The following is a 16,401-nucleotide window of genomic DNA, read 5'->3' as shown; positions in this document are numbered from 1 at the left end:
ATCTACCTGCAGGGACTACTGGGGAGTCACCATCCCAACTCTCCAACTTCACTGAGCAGGAGCAGGAGATGAAAAAAAATAGAGAAACTCACCATTCAGTTACATGATATGTCATGTGAGAGAAATGAGCTGCGTGGAATCCTGGTCAATCCTTACACCAACAAGGATTTGAACAACAGGTAGTCATTTTGCCCAGCTCTCTGCTGACCATCTTGACACCACAGTATCAAGCTCAGGTTTCCTGAGGAATAGGAGTCTGAAACTCCAGGGTGTCCTGCTGCCTAAACTAATTTTTCTGAGTGCAGTGGAGATACAGAACTTGTATCTTGGGTAGGAATGAGATGGGGACACAGGCTGTTCTGCTTCCTCCGAATGAAAAGCAAAACCTGTGGCCTGAATCACAGTCTAGTGATAGGGACAGTAGTGTGTGAGTTCTCAACATGCATTTCAAGAGGCCTTGACAGGTGTTGGCTTGCGGGAGATGCTAGGTTCTGTGAGTTTGTGGTGAGTCTTTGTACTTGACCAGTGGGTGATTGTGTGCTGAAAGCTCCTGGCAGCAACTGGAAGGCCCTGGTCCATTCATCCATCTCAGGGTGTGGCTGGAAGGCCTGGAGGTCTTCACTGTTCCTCTCTGGTCTTCTTATACTCTGTGACAATGCCACGTCCCCACATTTCTTGGGCATCCTGATTTCATATGGTGTGTGTGTGTGTGTGTGTGTGTGTGTGTGTGTGTGTGTGTGCGCGCGCGTTCCTGAGAGTCTGGGCTCTGTGGCATGGTCGGAGGATTTTTCCCAATTTCCAGCAGATGGCACTGCTGAGGCCAGGGAAGCCCACTTTGAGCAGCACACCTGGCCACTGTGCTCACCTCCGAAAAACATTGGAATCACCTGTGGAGTTTATAATGCCATCCTGAAGTTGAGGCTCCTCCCTGGAAATACTGATTGTGTGCTCTCATCCTCTCTGTAGCAACAGGCACCCAGGAATAAAAATCCCTGTTCTGGAGACAGGAGAAATGTCATCATAAGTTTCTGGTGGGTCCAGATATGTGGCACAGACTCCTGGGAACTTCTTAGAGAGCTCATCTATAGCTCCAAGCCCACTGAGGGTGCTCATGCAGCTCTGGCTCCCTCCCCTTAGACCTCCGGAGTCCTCTGGCCTGAGGACAAGATAGGATGTTTAATAAACACCAGGAGGTTCCACTGTTTAAATGCCAGGCTGTGGCATCCACTGCACTGGAGTAGTCCATGACACAGTTTCATTCATATTGTCCCTGTGGCCTGTGTTCATGGAGTTCTTTTCTCCTGGGGCCATGCCCGACTGCAGGCTGAATTTTGAGCTTGAGATGCTTGAAATGGGACAAAAGAAGGTGATGTTGGACCTCCAGAAATTGCCCATGGAGATTAGTGATGCCTTGGACAAGTACAAGGGGCTGATTGAGGAGACTGAATGCTTTAGGTAAGTGCCTAATAGCTTGGGAGGGACTATTTCTGCCCTTCTTTGTCCTTGACCCCAAGTGAGGGCTCTGGTTCCAGCCTATCTGCCTCTTAGCAAGCAGCCTGCCTTGTGGCCCTTGGACTTGTGCCTCTTGGACTCAATTTTGCTAAGTATGGAAAAATACTGAGGCCCTCCCATCATTTTCCTGCCAGCCTCAGGAGCTCTTAGATAGAAAAATGGTTTGTACCAAGACGGGGATGTCTGGCAGCCCAGGGCCTCTGGGCACTGGCAGGGGCTTCACAAGGCTGGTTTCCATAGGACCTGTAGACAGAATTTATTCCTGTTGGAACTTCTGCCCTCTTTCTGAAAGTGTTTGCCCTCTACCTGCTGATGCTTTCCCAATGCCATGAACAGTTAAGCACAGGTGTGGGCTGCACCCTGTTCTCAGAGGCACAGGATCCCTTTTGGTACCAGGATTGCAGAAGTCTTTTGAATCGTTCTGAAATTTGGTTATTCTCTGGATTTGGCCTGCCTCTGAGTGATGCTTGCTTGGCTACTAAGAGCTCCATTCTTAGGCTGTCTGGGCGTCTGGGACTTTTCAGGGTTGGTGGTACTTGGAGTTAGGGAGGGCAAATGCAGACTCTCTGGAGCTCACCATTTTTGGTTCAGTTACCTCCAAGGCCGGGTCCTATGAGAGTGTACTCAGCTGAAGAAGAATGTACATGTATTGAGACTCAAGAACAGACTGCTGCGGAAGGAGCAGATTGAACTGCAAGAGACGTGTGAGGAGCTGAAGAAGCTCTTGAAGGATGCCCATGAGAAGATCTGTGACCCCTGTGCTGAGCAGCAGCAGGTAGGCTGAGGCAGTTGGGGCAGACTTCCCAACTGTCCAACCATAAACTTAGAGACACCCACGTAACCATGCACCCACCCATCCAGCCTCCTAACTACATACCATTCAATTGTTCATTTCTGTGATCATTCACAAGTTTTTCTGTACAGTTGGCCTCTTGTAAGATACTGGATGATTAGCAAGCAAACCCTCCTGCTCTGCTAGAAGCCCCAATACATTCAGAGAGATGGGTCAGTCAGATATCACACACCTACATGTCATTATATTAGGAGTCTGCTATTCAGGGAGCTACTTGGGGAATACCACAGAGCTCTCATTGATTGAGTCAGTGGCCTGTGGCTCATTTGCTTTGCAGGGGTCATGTGAGATCACAGGTAGGAAGCAGCCTGCAAGGGCTAGAGCCCAGGGCCAATGCCAACTGAGTGGTTCTTACTATTTTGGGGTGGCATGTGGTCCTCTCCTCTCTTCTGCATCCCAATGTGTTCTCCTCCCTTTGCTTAAATCTTCATTCATACTGACAGAAGCCTGAGTATCAGCTTGTCAGCTCTGTTTTCTGTGGGTAGTGCTAGACATTTCTCCCATCCTGGAGCTTCCAGTCTGGAGCTGACTGAATGACCTTAGATGTGCAAAACTTTCACAGCCTGAGCGTTGGGGTGACATATCTGAGGCTTCAAGAGAACATTTTCTCCAATCACCTCAACATAGTTTGACTAAGCCTAGGCTCTCCCCTAGGCATTTTTAGTCCCCAAGGGATGGATAGCTGTGTTGTAGGTCTCTGTTGAAACATCTGATGTGCATAATCTAAATTCAATTGTTCACTCAACACAATGTCCTCTTCTTTTTTTCTGCTCAGTTTTTATTTCTGCAGTCTGTGTGTGATCTATGCAGTAGTGTGTAAATGTGTCCATTGACGGATTTTGTTCAGAGACTACATAATAAAATCCTGTGTTGTCATCTGTTGATCACTTCCTTATTCCCTTGAGCCCAGGTCTTTCACTGAAACTGAAATTTTCTCTTTGGGCTAATCTGGCTGGCCAGCACTCCCTCCATCTCCTGTCCCCCAACTGTGACCTTCTGTCTTGTTTTATCTCAGCTAAATGTCACAAGTTTCAATTGCTCAGAAAGAGAAAGAATGGAGTAGCTTTCTCTTGTGTTTATACACCTTTATTTCTTTAGTATTAATGTGTTTTCTAATAAATAACAAAAATCAAACAATACAGCTATTTTAAAAATAAAAACTAGACTTCTTTCACTACACAGAGCTAACACCACAGGAAATGTCTGTTTTGTCTTATTGGCTTCACAACACAGAATCCCACAGTGCATCTCCTTGCTGACATTGTGTTGCTGACTATATCATGTGCATGGCTGTGTCTCAGAACAGATTCCCTCTCATAGTTGTGCAGAGTGCTGGGTTCCTGAAAAGCACTGCAGGTGATGTCACTGGCCTCCTTCTGACTGACATTGGGCTGAATTCATATCATATGCACTGTCATCTGTTGACAACTTCCTGGGTGTTGACCATGGCCACTCTCTTTCACTTGAGCTATTCAGGTCTTCTTGGAGGAGCTAGGGTAAGTTTAGTAAAGAGATTATGGTAGATCAACTTGGAACCTGTGGGATCAGTGAGTCTTGGGATGTATAAAGTTCATGGATTAGCAGGGTAGGCAATTCAGGCACCCTCACCAATTGTTGCTAGTAGTCTAATCTGGTGTCATCCTTGTGGATTCCTGGGAATTTCCCTAGCCTCGGGTTTCTCCCTTACCTCATAGTGTCTCCCTCTATCAAGATATCTCTTTCATTGCTCCCCCACTCTGTCCCTCCCTCAGCTGGACCATTCCATATCCTCATGTTCTCATGCCCCATCCCCTATCATCTATTGCCCTCCCTCTTCCCCAGTTTACTCATTGGGATCTCTGTTTCTTTTTCCAAGGTGATCAGTACATCCCTCTTGGTGTCCTCCTTGTTTCCTAGCTTCTCTGGAGCTGTGGTATGTAAGCTGATTATCCTTTGCTTTACATCTAGTATCCACTTATGAGTGAGTACATACCATGTTTGTTTTTCTGAGTCTGGGTTACTTCACTCAGGATCATATTTTCTAGTTCCATCCATTTGCCTGAAAATTTCTTGATGTCATTGTTTTTTACAGCTGAGTAATACTCCCTTTTGTATATGTAACACATTTTCTTTGTCAGTGTGAGTAGAATCCTGCTTTGTCACCTATCAATGGGGATGCATACATGCACACAAGTTCATGAATTCACAATAGCATGCCAGGCATGCCTGCCTCAGATGCCAGTGACAAAAGTCTACCTTGCAAGGTCACCTGCAAAACCCTGTCAATTGCAGCTCTACAGCAAACCTACCTGCCTGGCCTCTATGGCCAAAGACTAAGGAGAGCTGGATCACCGTTCTGAACTTTCACAACCCAGCTGTGCTCACAACCTCAGAAGGCCAAGTGGTTTCCTGAGGCCTTGTGGTTGGACACGGTGAGATGTCATTTGCCTTGTGGATGCTGACCACTTGCTTTCTTTTCTGGACATCTTCTAGACTGTTGTAGGCATGCTCATCAGCTAGTCTCTCATGTCATTCTGTCCTCTAAAGTTAAAGTATGTTAAGATCCATTTTTAAGTTTGATTTGTTTGGATTCTCACATTCTGCAACATTGCTGACCTTCTTTTCTTACATATTGTCTGCAATATTTCCTTTCTTATACAGTGTGTCCTGGATACTAAAGTAAAGCTAGACTCATTCCCTCTCATCTGATATCTTTTTTTTTTCATTTTTCCTTGCAGGATTTCCTTAGCAGAGTCCTGTTTGAAAATGTAGTAAAAGTGTTTATGTTCAATTTCCAAGATTACGGGGTAAAATAATTTCTCCCTATGATGCTTGCTCTAGGCTTTTCTTGTGACTTGGTGTGAATTTCCTGGGAGGATATAAAAATCCATCTGCCTCCAAAGGGAGATGTTGCCACCAGACCAAAGAGAGCCTTGTACAAATGCATCTTGGCAATCAGTAGTGATTTTTCCACTGGATGTCATTTTTAAAGCAATATGTAACCCGTGACTGCATGAATGGAAGCTGACATCATCCTACAGCACACATCAGGCTGCTACTTTATGTATCTTTAAATCTGTAAAGGGTGGACACAAACCTAATTTACATCACCACCCAGTGTTCAACAGCAGAGGTGACTACACACTCAGCATAAAGCACAAACAAAACACAAGTGGGTGTGTGCCCTCTATCTTGTTCTTATCAGGGATTCTGCTCACCTCAGCAAATCTGTCATACATGAAAGGATGGATTTGTAATGATACAATCTAGAATACCAATTCAATATGCAGACAATAGCTAAGTGGGAGCCTGCTGCAAGATGGAATTATGCTGGCTAGGATAGAGAGGACAAGACTCCTTCAATGTACTTCATAAGGTGATAACAATCTTCTTTCTTATCTTGCTCAATTCTTAATCATAGATACATTTAGTAAACTATTATTTCATTTGCTGATGGGGCTTTCACATCATTATTTTCCTTACTTTATTTTTATGACATGCTATAGTAACATACATTTTTTAGGATTCTGCACAGAAAGCTGCATGTTTGATACACTCAGCTTACTAAGTTTCCATATAACACTCATAATACAATACCACAATCAAGGTAACATTATTTCCAGGATACATAATTCTACCCCCAACACACACATATATACACATATGGAAATAAGGACTCTTGAATGTGTGGAATGATGTACATACCAGTAGGTATTAATTAACACATATGAATTATAGTAAAACTGTGTACAACCCTGCTAGAACATGATGTATGGTGTGTTTCATTGTTACAGGGTTCAATTTGACAGTGTTACATTGAGTAAGTTTTTGTCCATGTTCAAGAGGATTACTGTTCTGAGGATTTAGTTTCTTTTGATGCTTTGGTATAGTTTTCCTGTAGTGACAATCCAACCTGTAATAAATGTTATCATGAAGCCCATAAATATGTTTCGATCTGAGAAACCAACATAGAGGCTGACAAGTCTGCACTCCCAACAGCAGTGGAGGAATGTTCCTCTTGCTCTTCTATATCCTTGCTAGCATGAGCTGGCACTTAGATTAATAGATTTTATTATTCACATATACAATTTTCTATTTCTTTATTCTTCTCTTATATAACACATCCTGACCACAGCATTACCCCCCTCTCCTCCTCCCAGTCAAACCCTCCCCTACCACCTTCCCCACATCCACTGCTCCTACCTTTCCCTTCTGAAGAAAGCAGGCCTCCCAGGGATGTAGTGGGTAGCTGTTCCTGCTTTGACCTTGAAGCACTGCCCCTAGTAGGGTAACAGGTAACTGCCACACCTGCCTATGACCTGCTCCTGGGGCATGGCTGAGATAGGAGCCCTTTAGAACTGAGATGCATATGTGCTGGCACTCTTGGCTCTTTGTGATCCTAAATGCTAGATTGCAGACCAAGTCAGAGTTCTCCAGAGAACTGCACTGGACTGCACCTCACCTCCCCCAGATCTTGTAACCAACCACTTAATTGGTTGTAAGTTACTCTGAAATAAACCTTGTTTAACTACCACATGAACTACATGGAATTGCCTATTAATTGCCGCTATATAGAAATATCAATCCAACACTGAATAATGAGATGAAATAAGACTATGCACAAACCCTCATATCAAAGCTGGATGAGGCAACCCAGTAGGAGTAAAAGGATCCTAAGAGCAAGCAAATGTGTCAGAGACACCCCCACACCAACTTAGGAGTCCCACAAACACCACTAATCTAATAACCATAGCATATATGTGGAGGACCTAGTGCAGACCCATGCAGGCTCCCTGACTGCCGCTTCAGTCTCTGTGAGGTCCTATGAGCTCTGCTTAGTTGATTCTGTGGGCCATGTTCTTGTGCTGTCTTCAACCCCTCCTGATCCTATAATCCTTCCTCCCCCTCATCTGTTCTGAATAACGTCTGGCTGTGGGTCAGCTGCTGGAGGAAGCCTCTCTGATGATGTTTGGGCTAGGCACTGATCTATGGGTATAGGAGAATATCATTAGGGATAATTTGATTTACTTTGTGGGTGGATTGGAATAGGAGGGATCTGGTAGCAGCGAGAGGCAGAGGGAAAGAGTACAAGGAGAGATGTATGGAATAGGACTTCATTTAGGGGCCTAGTATAGAAACCTAGTGTAGTGGAAACTTCCTGAAACTTATGAGGGTGACCCAAATGAGGACTCCTGGTAATAAACCATCCATCCTCTGTAACCAGGCAAGTCTCCTGGTGGTGGGACTTGGATACCAACCTAGCCACAAAGCCTTTGACCCATCCTTTTCTACCCACAAGAAGTTTTGGGGTTATGGTGGCTTGAAGCTTGCATGTGTGGCCAACCAATGACAGGTCTAACTTGAGGCCTAAACCAAACACAAAAACCAAACTGACAAAAAAAAGTCAATGAAAGATTCACATGCTTTTTGCAAAAAATATTTTCATAACATATAATTTTTTCTTGGGGGCCAGAGATGTGGCATGGTCATTAAGAGTGTTTGCTGTTCTTCCAAAGGACCCCCAGTTCTGCTCCTAGCACCCATGTCAGGTATCTCACAACCACCTCTAACTCTATCTCCATAGAACCAGATACCCTCTTTTGGCCTCAACACACACACACACACACACACACACACACACACACACACACACACACACACACACACACACAAATGCAAAAAAAAAGGAAAGAAAAAAAGGAATATCATTGCCCCAAATTGCTTACTTTGGTCCTGAAGGCATCCTTACATTTCTTTCTCTTTTCCTTTCCTCAACCTCCCAACTTCATCCATTTGTTTGCTAGCTTGTGTGGTTTGGTGCTGATTGAGTCCAAGGGCTTGTGTGTACTAAATATCCACTTTCCCCCTGATGTGCACTTCAACCCTTTATGAACTGAGTTTAACTTCACAGACATTTACTATGCAGGATATAACAAATGTAAGTTGATACCACTTTTTTCTCCTACGTGTTCACTCCATCTATGATGATTGAAAGTTATGCTGGATGTATTAGTCTAGGCTGGCATCCATGGTCTCTTAGGGTCTGCATTACATCTGTCCAGGTCCTTCTGGATTTCAAAGTCTCCATTGAGAAATCGGGTGTTATTCTGATGAGTTTGCCTTTATAAGTCACTTGGCCTTTTTCCTTCGCTGCTCTTAATGTTTTTTCTTTATTCTGTACATTTAGTTGTTTAATTATTATGTATCAAGGGGACTTTTTGGGGGGTCTAGTCTGTTTGGTGTTCTATAGGCTTCTTGTATCTTCATAGGTATTTCCTTCTTTAAGTTGGGAAAGTTTTCTTCTATGATCTTGTTAGATATATTTTTTGTGCCTTTGAGTTGGTATTCTTCTCCTTCCTCTATCCCTCTTATTCATAGGTTTGGTCTTTTCATGGTGTCCCAAATTTCTTGGACATTTTAGGTCATGACTATGTTGGCTTTAGTGTTTTCTTTGACTGATGAATCTGTTTCTTCTACCGTATCCTCAACGCCAGAGATCCTCTCTTCCATATCTTGCATTCTGTTGGTTATACTTTCATCTGAAGTTCCCATTCGTTTAATCAGATTTTCTATTTCTAGCATTCCCTCTGTTTGTGTCTTCTTCATTTTTTTCTATTTCTCTTTTCAGGTCTTGGACTATTTCCTTCATCTGTTTCATTGCTTTTTCATGATTTTCTTTCAGGGCTTTATTGTTTTCTTCCAGGGTTTTATTGTTTTCTTCTGCTTTATTTGTCCTTTCCTCTAGTTTTTTATAGCATTCCTCCCATTTTTTGTTTGTCTTTTCCTCTATATAAGCCTCTACCTTCTTCATGATGTTATTCATAAGGCTGTTTTCTTCTGCTTCTTCCAATTTTTGATGTTCAATTCTAGATGTTGGAGGAGGGCTAGATTCTGGTGATGCTGTATTGCTCTTCATTTTGTTGTATGTACTGCTGCCTTGACATCTGCCCATCTCCTTGTGGTTCTTTCTTAGTCTTATCAGTGCACTTGGTCCAGACAGAGCTGACAGATTCAGTAAGTCTCTCTCTCTTGTCCAGATGGGAGCTCTCTTGTCCAGATAGGAAGTCCGGGGCAGCATGGGAGCTGGGGTCTCGGGTGAATGGGCGTGGGGGCAGGGCTTGGAGATTGCAGGGTCTGCTTGGGGTCTTGGAGAAGGGGAGCCTTCCTGGTGGGGGTAGAAGGGATCCTGCCCAATGGCCAGAACCTGGGGCCAAGTTGGGCAGGTCTTCCCCAGAGTGGCTTGTGCCCAGGGATGGGATTTAGGCTGAGCCCAGGCACTCACCTCTTGTCCAGAAGGGAAGTCCAGGCCAGAATCTCTCCTACTTCTTAAAGAGCACCAGATAGAGTAGTTCCCTCTACTCCAGCTGTGCTGTGACCTCATCATACACAATTGCTTTCCTCCCCATCAGTGACTCTTGACTCTCCCTCAGTAGAAATCACAGCTGAGGGCAACTGCTTTTGAGAAAGAGATAGCAAGGAAGAGATGAAGACAACAGGGAAAAAGACAGACATGAAATACTATGGGGAAGGGGGCTTCTTCATGATGAGTCCCCCAGAGTTTACTTAATCATTGAGTAATGAAGGCTCCAGCTTGGTTCCAATTGATGAGAGGGTGGCTTAGCTCACACATGGAACGTGACAAATACTTAGTGATTTTTTTATAAGTCCTTTGAGGATTGGGAAGAGCAATTGATTATCCTCTCCCCAGATGAAGAAAGCTCAAAGCTGCCAAAATATGCCACCAAGAGCTAAAAGAGATGACCCTTTTCTGATGACAGGTCATTTGAGTCTCCTCAGAAGACCAGCTGACACACCTCAGGATCAGAAGAGGTCCCCATCTTATACTATCCAATTGGATGAGCCCCAAGTAACTCTATGACAGGTAAGACATGCTTTTTCTATTAGATGCTTGGGGTCATTTAATATGCTCTGCCAGAACTTGTGGGACCCCACTATCATTCTGCTATCTTAATAATTGGGGTGCATTGTATTGTCTCTCAAACTATGGTTACTCCTCCATTATCCTGTGCTAGGGGAGATCAAGTCGTTAGCTCTGCCTTTATCGAAATATTCCCAGGGGCCTGCCCTGAGAAGATTTCTCCCAGAGTCCTGGGAAAGATGCTATGGCTGCTGTGGAGTAATTTGAGGGAAAAGAATCTAAGTATACCGGGTTCTTCCGTCCGATTACTTTATTCCTCTGAGATTGAATTCTATCTACACAGCTTTAATTCTAGTCTTATATTTAGCGTCTCTCTTTCCCTTCTCTTTCTGAGTTCTCTCTCTACATGGCTTTAGTTCTGATCTCACACTCAGCTCCTCTCTGTCCCTTCTCTTCCTATCCTCTCATAGCCCTAACTAAGCTCTTCTGCTATCGATCTCATCCTCATCCTCAGTTCCTCCATCCATGTCCATTTCTTCCTTTCCTATTCTCCTGACCTGACCCAGACCCTACCATCTACAAAAACTCTATCTTGTTCTTTCTTCTCTAGCCATGAGACTCTGCTCCCAGCTAGGTGTTCCACCTGCCTCAATCTTCCTTCATATGGTATGCAAAAATCCCTTTTGTTCTGAGTCAATTGCTCTGGAATGCCATTTGGCCTAGGAGATGAAGGAGGGTCTGAGCTTCATTTGCACAAGAAACAAAGCTAAGCATCTACACATGCACATGCCCCCTGGCATTGTTCTGACCTTAGTTCAGATCTGAGACATCTTTGCACTTATGGCCTAGGAGTTATGGGCACACAAGAAATTGATAATAGGAAACTGCTGATATTTTAAAAGCTGAAAAACATCAAATATTCCTTGATATTTGATTTCTCCTCCAGAAGGACTCCTTAATCCTTCTAGGTATAGCTTTATCATATACAGCTGAATCTCTATTTCATATTCTTGTGGCCTGCAGCACTCCTTCCTAATCCTTACCTTTCATCCAGTTCTTTCATTCAAACTGGAACCTGGGCATGTCTCTACCTGGAGTCATCTCAAAGTCATTTGTTCCCTGACTTGGCCTGTTAATGATAGTCACACTCTGAACCCTTCTGTTCTCTCTCCCCTCCAGTATGTCTCAATAACCACTCTGGTAACCCCTCCTTCTGGGACACAATTGTTCTAGGCAGAGCCTCTCACTTTCCTCCAATTTCTATCAAATATAAAGACCTCTTCTATTTCTAGGCAAAGCTTATATCCCCTGAAAAGTCCATCACAGGATTCCAAAGACGATATTTTCAAATTCCCAAAGGCCAGTGTTCTTGGGTATACTAACTCATGTTGCATTACTCCCATTTTCACTGCCAAGAAGCTCAGTGGCTCTTAGTGTGTAGTTCAAGAACTACCATCAGTTCTGAAATGGTTCTTCCTCTATTCCTATTGTTTCCAAATCATACACTCTCCTTGGAACGCTTCCCATTAACACTCAATATTTCCCTGTTGGTGTGAGCTTTTTAAACTTCCTGACAACACTTTTAAATACTGCTTTAGTGTAGTGAATGGCAGCCACTGCTGGACTGCCTCATGAAGTTAGCAAGCTGAATATGAGTAAACATAACATTTTCATTCCACCAAATTATAGTTGTCTCAAATAGTGACATCAGTACCTTACCAGCCAAAAACTCACCTGGTTCCAGATCATCTTAAGAAGTCCAAACATTTCCATTCACAGATCAAGTACCCTAAATTCCAATGTCTGCCTTGTTGGGATTCCTGGCCAGTCCTCCATTATATGACTCACATGCGCAGTTCAGTAGCCAAGTAAGGGGCCTTATGTCTTACATAATCCATGCCCTGCTTGATTGTGAAATTTGCCAACATCCAGATCTGCTCAACTACAGAAGCAGTGTGCAGCTACCCAACACACACTGGAGTTCATCCAAGGGAGTTCATCATTCCTGACATTTAAGCAAAGAGAATCCTCAACAGACTACCAAAATTCTTGTACATAAGCAATAAACCTTAACATAAGCTTCTTACTCCCCTCATCCACTGCCCAAACCTGAGAACTAAATTACAAATTCTTACTAAAATGTGCCCCGTTGCAGTCCTGGCAGTCTTCAAGGACATCTCAGGACACTTCTTCTGCACTGACTCATCAGCTGAGGGACACACTTAACCTAGACAGAAATGGTGCATGGTATCATCCATATGGCTAAGTACACATAACACAAATCCTGTGCACCATCATTGCACCTTTTCAGGCTGGCTAGAAGTCTGTAAGTCTTCCCAAAGAAAGCATAAAGGGATACAGAAGTCAAAAGAATTCTCTTTGAAGAATTTATCTCTGGACTTACTCCTTTCAAAACCATCTAGTCTTCCAAATAATCAACAGTTGACACCCCACACTCTGGTTATCACTCTTAAAAACAGAAAAGCCCAACTCCTTCTGAAAACACCTCCCTAAGACATTGAGCATCAATAAGGCTACCCCAATTCTTACCTTTTGATCATTTAAGATTTAGAGCTATGCTGAAACACTTTTATTTAGGCACATCAGAGAAAATGCACTGGTTCTCCAACTTGGTGTCCCAACCAAACCCTTTTTGGGGAAACTATCTACCTCTTTAGAACTTGCCTGACCTTGCTCAAGGAGCATGCTCAGCAACATTTCCTGCTCTCTCCTTGTCCCCTACCCCAGCTTGCTTATTCACCTAATACTTCAGGAACTTGCCTACAATTGACACTGTTGAGGTTATGAGACCTCTAATCTAGAACAAGATTTTCAAGATAAAAACCTTGAAAGAATTTGCCTCACATTTAGAAACCATTTATGCTAACTATGAGGTTTTAGAAAATTCTTTGTTTCAGCTTCTCTTACTTCTCTTAATGAGTTTCATAATCTTAGATTAGTACATGGGAATCTTTATGTTTCCAGCTGAGTGGAATAATTTCTTCCTCTCAAAGTATGGGGTTGACCATGTTACCCTCTGATTTCTCCTTTTCCCTTTTCATTCTCTCCTATAATTCCCCTCCTTTCTTATCCTAACAACCACCATCCCTACCATGAGACCACTCTACCAAGAACCATCACTACACAATCAGTTGTTGGTCAACTACAAGGAATCACCATAAACTAACAGCACCTAGCAACTCCCACAACCCAACACCTGTCAAGGCATCTTGAAATGCATGATGAGAGATCACTGATGCCCTATCCCCAGACTGTGGTTCAGGCCACAGTCTCTGCTTTATTTTTGGATAAAGCAGAACAGCCTGAGTCCCCATCTCACTCCTACCCAGGTTTCAAATTCTACCTCTCAGAAAAACTCAGGAAAGTTAGTGTGGGGATGAGGACACCATGGAGGTCAGCTTCCTTTCCCTGACACAGTGATGTCAAGACAGTCAGCAGAGAACTGGGCATGATAACTACCTGCTGTTCAAATCATTGTTGGTATAATGGGTCAGGATACCATGCAGTTCATTTCTCTCACAAGCTATCCTCTGTAGCTAAATTGTCAGTTTCTCTGCCTTGCTCATCTTCTCATCCTGCTCAGCGAGGGTAGAGTTGGGATGGTGCCTTCCCAGTAGTCCGTGGAGGTAGATAAACTCAAGTGAATTTGTATAGTTGAATGTCATAGGACCAGAAGAGGTAATGCTAAGTGTAGGGTAAAAGAGCCAAGGAAAGAACGCCTTGACCATGATTTGACTCTGAGAACAGGGCCAAAAAAAGAAGACTTGATCTCAAGTCTATGACCAAGGTCAAGAAAAAAAATATCACCGATATCTGAGCATGCCTCAAGATCAGGCCACAAAATCCTACCTGTCTCTGAGCACAGAATCCCACCAATCCCCGAGCTTTCCCAAAGAGCAGGCTACAAAAGTCCCACAAATCCCATGCCAAACTGGATAGCTCCCCATCCCCAAGAGCCCACAAATAAACTGACTTCTGCTCAGTTTCCTGGTACTTCTCTCCCAGGCAGAGGCAGCCACCCTCTTGGGTTTTTCCTTCCCAATAAGTATCTTGTGTAGGGTGTGTTGTATGTTATGACTTTGTGGTATTTCTTGTCTCCTGATTGCCAGGATAACTTCCAGAGTAGGGTTGTAACACATGCATTGGAAAAACTTCACCTACCAGAGCAGAACTGTGACATTTCCACAGGGGAAAACTTGCATGACAGGGCAGAGTTATGACACTTCTGTTGGGGAAGCCATTCCCATCAAAGCTGTAATATTTACACTAAGTCCCAAGTAGAGGCCTGCGGAGGAGGGAATGCTTAAAACCCATGAAGCCCTGAAAGAACAGGTCAGCTATTCTCAAGCTGGTGATGGGGATATCATTCTATATGCTGTAAATGTGTTGCTCTGATTGGTTGATAAATAAAATGCTAATTGGCCAGTAGGCAGACAGGAAGTATAGGTGTGATAAGCAGAGAGGAGAATTCTGGGAACAGGAAGGCTGAGTCAGTAGAGACCATCTTGCCATCCATGGAGCAGCATGTAACAGGACACAGGTAAGGCAATGGAACATGTGACAACATATAAATTAATAGAAATGGGCTGAGTTTAAACGTAAGAGGTAGTCAGTGGTAGGCCTGAGCTAATAACTAAGTAGTTTTAATTAATATAAGCTTCTGTGTGTTTTTTCTTGGGGGATATAAGTAGGAGAGATTTGTCCCGACTACAGGACAGTCAAGACCTTGGTGAATACCCAAGGGAGTTAATATACCTATTATTAGAATCAATATCCATGGAAACTAAAGTAATTAATGGACGGTGAAGTTCAGCCACACCCTATCCTGATATGGGTCTTTTATCTGTCATCCCGGGCCTCTTGCTTCCCGGACTCTACTCCCAGCAATAATAAAATTAGAGCACTCTCAGCCCAGTAGTTGCAGATTGATAATTACTGGATCTCTGCCAAACTAACCCTCAGAAATCCTCCACTCTATGCCTCCTATTTACAAACCTAGAGAAGCAGGCAGACCCATTGTTTCCCAAAGTCTACAGCTGGTGAGCCCCATTCCTGGAAGGCCCAGCTCAAGGCCTACCTCCTCTATCCCCTGCACAAAACTCACTGCACCTTCACCTGGAACATTTATTTCTTGATGTTTTACCCTGAGAGAGATGGCCAGCTTCCTTCTGCCGCTCTCTCTTCTCTGGGCTGTCCATTCTCTCTCCCAAGTAGCTTTCTCAGTCTCACCAACATGTCTCTGTGAACCCCAGAGGCACTGTGCAAATGCCCGAAATGACAGTTGGTGTTGCCTCAACAGTGGTTACATCAAAGACGATGCTCAGAGCTCTCCAGGGTACAGTAGAATGTTCAGGGAAGGTACTGTTAGGTAGGGTCAGCGCCAACAGTACTCATCTACCTGCTAACTAGCTATTCCCCAATTAACCAGTAGTTACCGTTTTAGGAGCCTTCCCAGAGACACAGGTTATGCCCTTCAGCACCTCCTCCTTACAAACCCAGAGATCTCTCTCTGCCTCATCAGAACCTTTTCACTACTTATCTGTAGGGATTTGATGACACAGTTTCCAGAAACAACCCAGGATGCCACTTCCCTTCTTTAAGAGCTCTAATCAATAAGATCAGAAATAAAGATTGCTAGGAAATTAGGTTAGGATGATGGGGAGGAAAGACCAGTCTCCTGTAGTGAATATTCACACTGAGTACTATCCACAGGGCTATTACAATGTGTGGAGATGGTGGGAGAATTCTGGGTGTCCTGTCAGAACAAAAGTAAGTCCCATAGATAATGATGAAAATTTCCCCAAAGACTTCAGCAGAATACACTACAGTCATCATGATGTTAGCAAAGGTGGGATCAACTATTGACAGGTCAGACTGATGATAGGTACTAGGGATCCCCAGGTGAGCCCTCAGGCACCAAAAACAAACACTCCCATGAAGAAAGATGTTATTCATGTACTTGAGTTTGAGGAAAGATGACTGACTAGTGAGAGGCTGATCAGGGTGACGTAAAGTCATTCTCAGAGAGAAAATCAAACATGTCACAGTCATGGGGAGAGTATGCCGTGTGTCACTGATATTGTACTTCACCTAAAGCTACATAAAAGGCAATTCCTTGACCTGGAGCCACCTGTGACAATGCATATGGCTTAGGAAA

At 43.8% G+C, this 16,401-nt stretch overlaps 1 long non-coding RNA gene across 7 annotated transcripts in view; it reads left to right on the top strand.

Annotated features, from left to right (window-relative positions):
* LOC143267306 (uncharacterized) overlaps positions 1-16,401 on the top strand; it is a 230,488-nt gene that overhangs the window by 25,298 nt on the left and 188,789 nt on the right. For 6 of the 7 annotated variants that reach the window (XR_013042293.1, XR_013042292.1, XR_013042298.1 and 3 more), the window contains 4 exons: positions 13-179; positions 1,324-1,455; positions 2,104-2,287; positions 10,123-10,226. This is a non-coding gene — a long non-coding RNA (uncharacterized LOC143267306). The remainder of the gene's footprint in view (positions 1-12; positions 180-1,323; positions 1,456-2,103; positions 2,288-10,122; positions 10,227-16,401) is intronic. The other variant, XR_013042294.1, reaches the window with a different exon arrangement.

This window comes from Peromyscus maniculatus, chromosome 9, assembly GCF_049852395.1.
Source record: "Peromyscus maniculatus bairdii isolate BWxNUB_F1_BW_parent chromosome 9, HU_Pman_BW_mat_3.1, whole genome shotgun sequence".
Taxonomy (NCBI): domain Eukaryota; kingdom Metazoa; phylum Chordata; class Mammalia; order Rodentia; family Cricetidae; genus Peromyscus; species Peromyscus maniculatus.
This window is presented reverse-complemented; position numbering and strand designations above follow the sequence as displayed.